Below are 6879 nucleotides of genomic sequence, written 5' to 3' on the forward strand. Positions count from 1 at the left end.
CCTCAGTGATTGATTTCTGCATGGATGTGTATGGGATACGTTTCTGCTTTTCCCCCAGGGCATACCAGATCTGAAGTATGGGTGACATGAAAGATCAGTTTCAACCTACTTTCAAACTAGTTTCAAACTACTACTGTGATAGATAAGCAAGTGGTGACTAGGTGAAGGAGGGATATAAATTCCATTCAGCCTTTGTGCTGGTCCCAGAACTGTATGTGTGAATGGAGATCGTTCTCTGTCAGCAAATGCAGGTCTCTTCTGCCTCATGGCTCAATGCAGGTATTTAAGAAAACCTGTGAGGGAAGAGATGCATCTGTTGTGCTGTCTCTGTTAAAAATTAAAACAAGACCTCCAAACTTTTGACTTTACAGCCAGAGTCAAAACTCGTGTTCAGATAATTCACCTTCAGGTTCAGTTCTTTGAATATATGCATTGATTAGAATAACTATAACATATAGTTCCTTACAGCTGTGTTTGACAAAATAATAGCAGGAAGTCTATTTAGGCAAACAATATACAAAGGCATGACAAATTCATGAGATGCAGAACCGAAGCAAAATTGTGTCACAATTCCAGAATTAGTTAACAATTTTTGGCATTTCAGATAGCTCCTTTCAGCAGAGAATTTCAAGAAACTGTGAGACTGTGTTCTAGATTTAGTGGCTTCACAGTAATTTGAATCAGCTGTGAATTAATCTTATCACATCTTCCTGTTTCTTTCCTCTGTGCATACTCTTGAGTAAAAGCTAGGTCTAATTCTACTCCTGGATGGCACCTGTTTAAAATGAGCAAGAGTTATGCACAAATGCAAAATTTGGCTGTAGTTATTCCAAATGAACAGTGTGACAGCTGAACAGAAATGTTTTCTCAGCTACAGAGGGAAATCCTATTTTCTTAGTTTCATGAAAAAGCACAACATTTTTCTTTTAACCTTGGGCTTATAAAGAAAACTCAAAGCAGTTTTCACAGGTGGAAAGGAGCTATTTTTACATCGAAATATTTGAGAGGTGAAAAATAGTAGCTCCGTACGTGTATTCACGTTGCACTCTGCTTCCTACTGCAGCGCGCATGATGCATGCTCGCTTTAGGTGAGCCCAACTTACATAACGAGTTTTCCAACCTAGGCTTGCACAAAAGTATCGTGAGTGCATCAGCAGAGCCTAGGACATAGAATTAGTGTGCTTATGTAAGGTATGCTCACAACTTTCAGCTGTGTCATTGTACGCTTACTTTTGAGTATTGGGGTTATAGATCTGAAAGATTAGAAAGCATGCAAAGCAAATGAAGAGAGACGTTGATGCGCTGAGACAGGACTGAAAGCATGTGTCTTTGTAATAGCACACTTGCAGGATCATCATATTTACTCTGTGAAAGCTTAACTAACTTGAATCTGTAGTTCTGGGCTACACTGATCCTGTAAAAGTAGTCACAGGATACACATGCTCTGAGAAGTGAAAGATCTGGATTTTATTCTAAGATTACCCACAGACCTGCTGTATTGTTTTAGCAGGTCACTCTACCTTTCTATAAATTTTTTGTCAATTATTACTGTATTTGTGGCAAATTAATTTTGTTTTTTCCTTTGAAAATATATTAAGATCCATGGATTAAAAAATGTCTTCTTTGCTGTTGTATAGTAACTAAGGCAACTAAATCAGAAAATGCAACGTATGACGCACAGAGACATATTAAGGGCTTTTAGTCCACAACAGTCTGTATGACTATATACATTGCAGTCAATTTTAAAGATAAACATGCTATTACAGAAAAAAAAAAGAAAATCAAACAACAACAACAAAAAAGCTTAACAACCAGTTTAACTTCACCATTAAAATAGTTAGAAGTTCTTGACTTCACTGACACCTGATCTGGTTTTGAGTTTTATTTTTACAGTGCAGGTTTACCTTTTGTGTAGGTGTGTCTAGATGGACAAATGTAGATAAATGCAGGCTCCTGTGAGAGGTGACTTGGTCTCACTTGGTCAGGCCCTGGTCAGCCCCAATCCCAAACCTCCACAGCTGCTTTAGCGTGGCATTCCACAGGCCAACTGTACTGAGATTGTTACATGCCTTTTGAAACCGAAATTGTCCTACGTCACTTCATGCTTGTGAAGAATAGGCGGTGTTCTCTCTAGTGTGAAGAAATCTCCCTTGTCATCTTTCTTCTGGGGATATCGTTTTTAGTTCTTATAAAAAAAAAGATAATTTGGAAGCAGAAAGAGATACATCAAGAGAAACCTTCATACAATTAATGCCAAAAAACTGATTGCTCTCACAGATTCCAAATAGCAGATCAGCACATCTGTATGGATTCAAAGTCATTTCAGTCTGGATTCCAGTCCTGAGGGCTTCTCATAGAAACCATCGTGTGATCTTTGATTTGCATTCCTCCTTCTGGTAAATGTATTCATAACATGATCATTATTAATTGAGAACTATTTCTGAGATTGGCCCTGTGTTCATGCAATGAGAAATTCATTTGTACTTCTCTGGAACTGACCTTTGAATTCACTTACTGCTGGTGCTTATTTTCCTGCATTCCTTGCCCCATTTCTGGTTAAAATAAAGACAAAAACTCATAGAAGTTGTTCTGTTGCAATAAATCACCAGAAAAGTGGACTGAGCGTACAGTCAGGGATCTGTGAGCATGGAGTAGCATGCTGAGCTAAATCTTGGACCTGACATATGCCAGGCATTCCCATCTCCCCTCTTTACACTGTCTAGCCCCAAAATGAGGTGAGCAATACTACGAAGGCTATATCATCATGTTCCTGTTAATGCGCCAGTATGCCTAACAACAGATACAGGGAACTGCTTCTCATTTTCAGTCGTTCTTGGAATACACTGAAGGATTGGGAGTGCAAGACGTACCTGTAAAGAAGAGCCTTCTGAACACTGCTTTACCTTCTTCAATGTCATGAGGATCTGTTGGCTCTCTCCTTTATCATATTCCTTTCTACTAGTTCAGTTACATCCTTTCCTTTTATTTCTTTGGGTCACTGTATAGGTACTTTATTTACAATTTTTTCAGGTAATCAACTGCCTCAATCATTTGTTTGGGAAAAAAATATTGTGTGGCACACTTATTTTCTTCTAGGTTTTTGATTTTTGTTGGGTTTGGGGATGTTTTCACTTGAAATACTAGTATATGTAGTACTAGTTTAGTGGACGTGGTACTTCAAGTATGTGAAAATGAGATCATTGAGATTATTTTTTTTTTAAGAGGAAGAATAGTCAAATATGAATTCCTTGCTATTGTTAGAAATATATACGTACTGAAAGAAATATGATTTCAGGGTTACTTAAGGTTTAGTTTTAGTCTTCAAAGAGGAAACAAGATGTCTTGGTTGAAATCACTGGCTGGCAATCACACTTTTAAATATTTTACCTGAAATACTGTTCTGAAGACAGCTTCTGGGTCTCACTTATGAAGGGGTAAATGCATGCAGTGATGATGACAAGCAAAAATTACCAAAGGAGAAGTTGAAAAATGAGTATGCCTAGTTTACATTGTTTCTTCTATTGCAAAATCCTAGCAGAGAGACTGTTATTGGTTGTTGGATGAGATAAGGAGTGTTGAAAACTTTACATTATTGTGTCTGCCTCCAACATCAGTTGTCATTTTGACATTACGTCTATAATAATAGATCTTTTAAAGGATGTGGTATGAGTCCTAGAAAACTGAAATATGTTGCTTAAAAAACACATTTTCATGTAATATTGTTATACTGCTCCTACATTAAAATATGTAAGTTGATTATGACTGTGTGGGTGTTGTAAAATATGCCTTTCTAAACCACCTGCAGGTGGTAATATATCACCCATGTCTCCAAGTCTCTAGAGAATTTCACTAATTACTTTTCCAGAAATCTAGAGGAGGTCAGTTGTCTGCTACCTTTTATTACTACTTACTCAAGCAACAGCTTTGAATAGTTGTCTGGAACAAAAAATTAAAAAGTGAGTGAAGAACTTTAAAACCTGGAGGGAAATATGCTTTTTAAGTATTTGATCTGCGGTTCAAAATGTAAGCCATAAATGCTGCAGGAAACAATATGGAAAATACGGTAATTGAGAGAAAATGAGAAAAGACAGGCTGGGGGAGGAGGAAGTTCAGTTTTACCTCCAGTCATGCTGCATGCTATATAATAACTTGTTTGTGTAGCAGATAGGCAAATCTAGCAATAAAACATTGCTGTTTGTGGTTTTATACACTACCAGTGACAAAAGATATGAAATTTCCATTGTTGCTTAACTTCTGTTTCAGACCACATTACTAATTTTTAGATTTACCTTTGCATTTCATCCAGAGCTGAAAGGCAGACCAAGGTACTGATACACCTTGGGTTTTGGTTTTTTGAAAATAATGTTGCATTCACATATAGGAGTGGACTACTGTGGGTGTTACAGAAGAGGGCTTTACCAAAGGTCTCTGCACAAAGGAAATCACTTCCCTCTTTTGACAAAGAGGGTCTGTAAGGAAAAAGTGCTTCAATTCTTTCTTGTTCCAGAAACCCATGTGATGTTGGTATAATGTTCTGACAAGTTGTTGATTCCACACTAAGGTTGCTAAGTAAATCCTATGAGGTGTTGAGTGTCCTGAAGAGCAACCAGACGATTGCTGCCCTTCCCAGGAAGTGCTCAGGGTTACGCTATAACTTGCACCATTATGGCTTAGGGCATGCATTGCTGATTACTTCATGTGACTGTGTAAGTAGGGGTTTACTAACTCATAATTTTAACTTTTCAGTTGTTTTCTATGAAAGTATCAGGAGCACAACGCTGACCTTAAATTTTTATGCAAGATATAACAAAACGTTCATTAAACAACAGCTTAAGCTCTGCATTGCACAAAGCATAAGTAGGGGAAGAATTCTGCAACCATTGTCAACCTGTAGATTGGATTAACCAACCTATGGATAGTTACCAGGGTAAATCCTATCCATATGAATGGGTCCCTAATGTAATAAACATAACATGCTGGAGCTTTGGCTAATGTAAATGAGATTGGTGGTTCTGCTGATTTACACCAGCTGAACATTCACCCATATGTTCAGTAGTAAATATTTGTGAGATCAGCCCATAAATAATATATATTTGCAAGTGAACATGGACACGACCATCCAGACTCTAAACGAAGCTTAACACATGAATGCTGAAAAGGTTTCTACTCTGAGGCAAATATAAAGATGTATTTCTGAAAACAAGTTGGTGTTTCTGCCAACTTCCTTCCTCTGTCTTTTCCTTTCATGCTGATACATCAGTGTGTCTTCAGAATGGAAGGAAACTCCTGTAAATTTACTCTGGCACCTTTTCCTGTTTGACTTTTTTAGTAATCTAATGTTTGTGAGTATTAAACTCAGGATCACTTAAAGTGAACGTAGCCTCCAAAGAACTGATGTGGGATTGTGATGGGAGTGCTGACTTATCCATGTCAAGTCAGATGTTACCGCTCTTGCCTCCCTCTCCTCCATAACTCATACAGTAGGATGTGAAAACAGTGAACAGATAGATATCTACAACAGGCTTGTGAGGTGGGAAATATTTTCACCTACCTGCAATCAGGGAAGTGAGCAGAGATTCACTGCACAGTTATACACTGATATTTGCTTGGGCCTCAGAAGGAGTACAAGCTTGGTAGTGTTCAGACTTCTCCCATCAAATTGGACCTATATCCTAAATAACTTATGGATCTTGGCCTGTACAGTCAAGCCTCAGCGAATACGCTCTGAAATAGGTTATGGGCAGCAAGTTTGTCTGGGCGGGCCTTGGTCCAGGTAAATTCTAGGCACAAGAATCCTTCAAATACTTATCCAGTATCACACAAGGTCTGATCATGGAGAAATTAGCTGAAACTTGGGAAGTGTAAATCAAGCCTTAACTCTAGAATGTGAAATAATCAAGTTAGCAGCTACTGAAGATGGAAAACGGTGTGGTTACTTACTTTTACTAGCTTGTTATTTACTAGAACTTTTTCTAACCTTGCCGGTTGCAAAGGACACAATCCGACTGCAAACAGCTCAGCTCAGTGTTACAGACACTGCAGTGTCAGTCAGACCATAGTTCAGGGGTGAAGTGTTGGTGCTTATGATAGCTAAAAACACTGCAACAATAGTTTGAATATCAACTATTTAAATACGCCTTTTCAACACAATATTTTAGCTCTTATAAAATTCTAAATTAAGTAAAATTAAAATAAGTACTTAAAAAGAGAATAAAGAGCCAAGAAACCTGATAGAGGAGAGTGCCAGACAAGATGGTTGCAGGCATGTAGGGGTATATCCTCAGGCAAGGCAGGGTAGAGGAGTTGAAACTTATCTCTCAACCTTCTTTTCCACAATTAAGTTCTTCGGAAATACAGTGTCCATTGTATATATTGGGATTTAAATTGAGACAAGACACAAAATAGCAAGACCGCATATTGATCTTAATATCCCTTGTTCAGGAACTTTTGATTCTTGTACTCTGGCCTTAAATATTTCTCACTCTAAAATATGTATTTATTATTTACTACTTTTTAAAAAATGTAGGTTTCAAAGGTCTGCTTCATCACTCTTGTCCGTTGTGTAGGCTTTTGCATGTGTGAAAAAGAGGAGGAAAATAAGTAAGCATAAAGTATTTCTATTTGAATCTGACTGTATTGCAATTCTTTCTGTACAAATGTAAATTGACTCCATGGTTTGGAAGGTAATGCAATTTTAGAGGACAGTGACCCAATTCTCATTTGAATTTGGGCTACTTTATATTACTTAGTGGTAAAGGGACTTTAAACAGGGTGCAAATAATTTCTTCTCTTCAACCTATATTGGCATAATCTACATTTAAAAAACACACAATACATCTAGAGATATTAAAATACAAATAAAGTTCATCCTCGATATAA

The 6879-nt window shown here is 37.4% G+C and overlaps 1 long non-coding RNA gene across 1 annotated transcript; it reads right to left on the bottom strand.

Moving 5' to 3' along the window:
* Positions 1 to 1682: 1682 nt before the first annotated feature.
* LOC121095793 lies at positions 1683 to 6314 on the bottom strand. Its single transcript, XR_005830207.1, has 2 exons — positions 6228 to 6314; positions 1683 to 2552 (listed from the first exon to the last, which is right to left on the bottom strand). It is a non-coding gene; the product is annotated as an uncharacterized LOC121095793 (long non-coding RNA).
* Positions 6315 to 6879: the final 565 nt, after the last annotated feature.

This window comes from Falco naumanni, chromosome 11 (assembly GCF_017639655.2).
Source record: "Falco naumanni isolate bFalNau1 chromosome 11, bFalNau1.pat, whole genome shotgun sequence".
NCBI lineage: Eukaryota > Metazoa > Chordata > Aves > Falconiformes > Falconidae > Falco > Falco naumanni.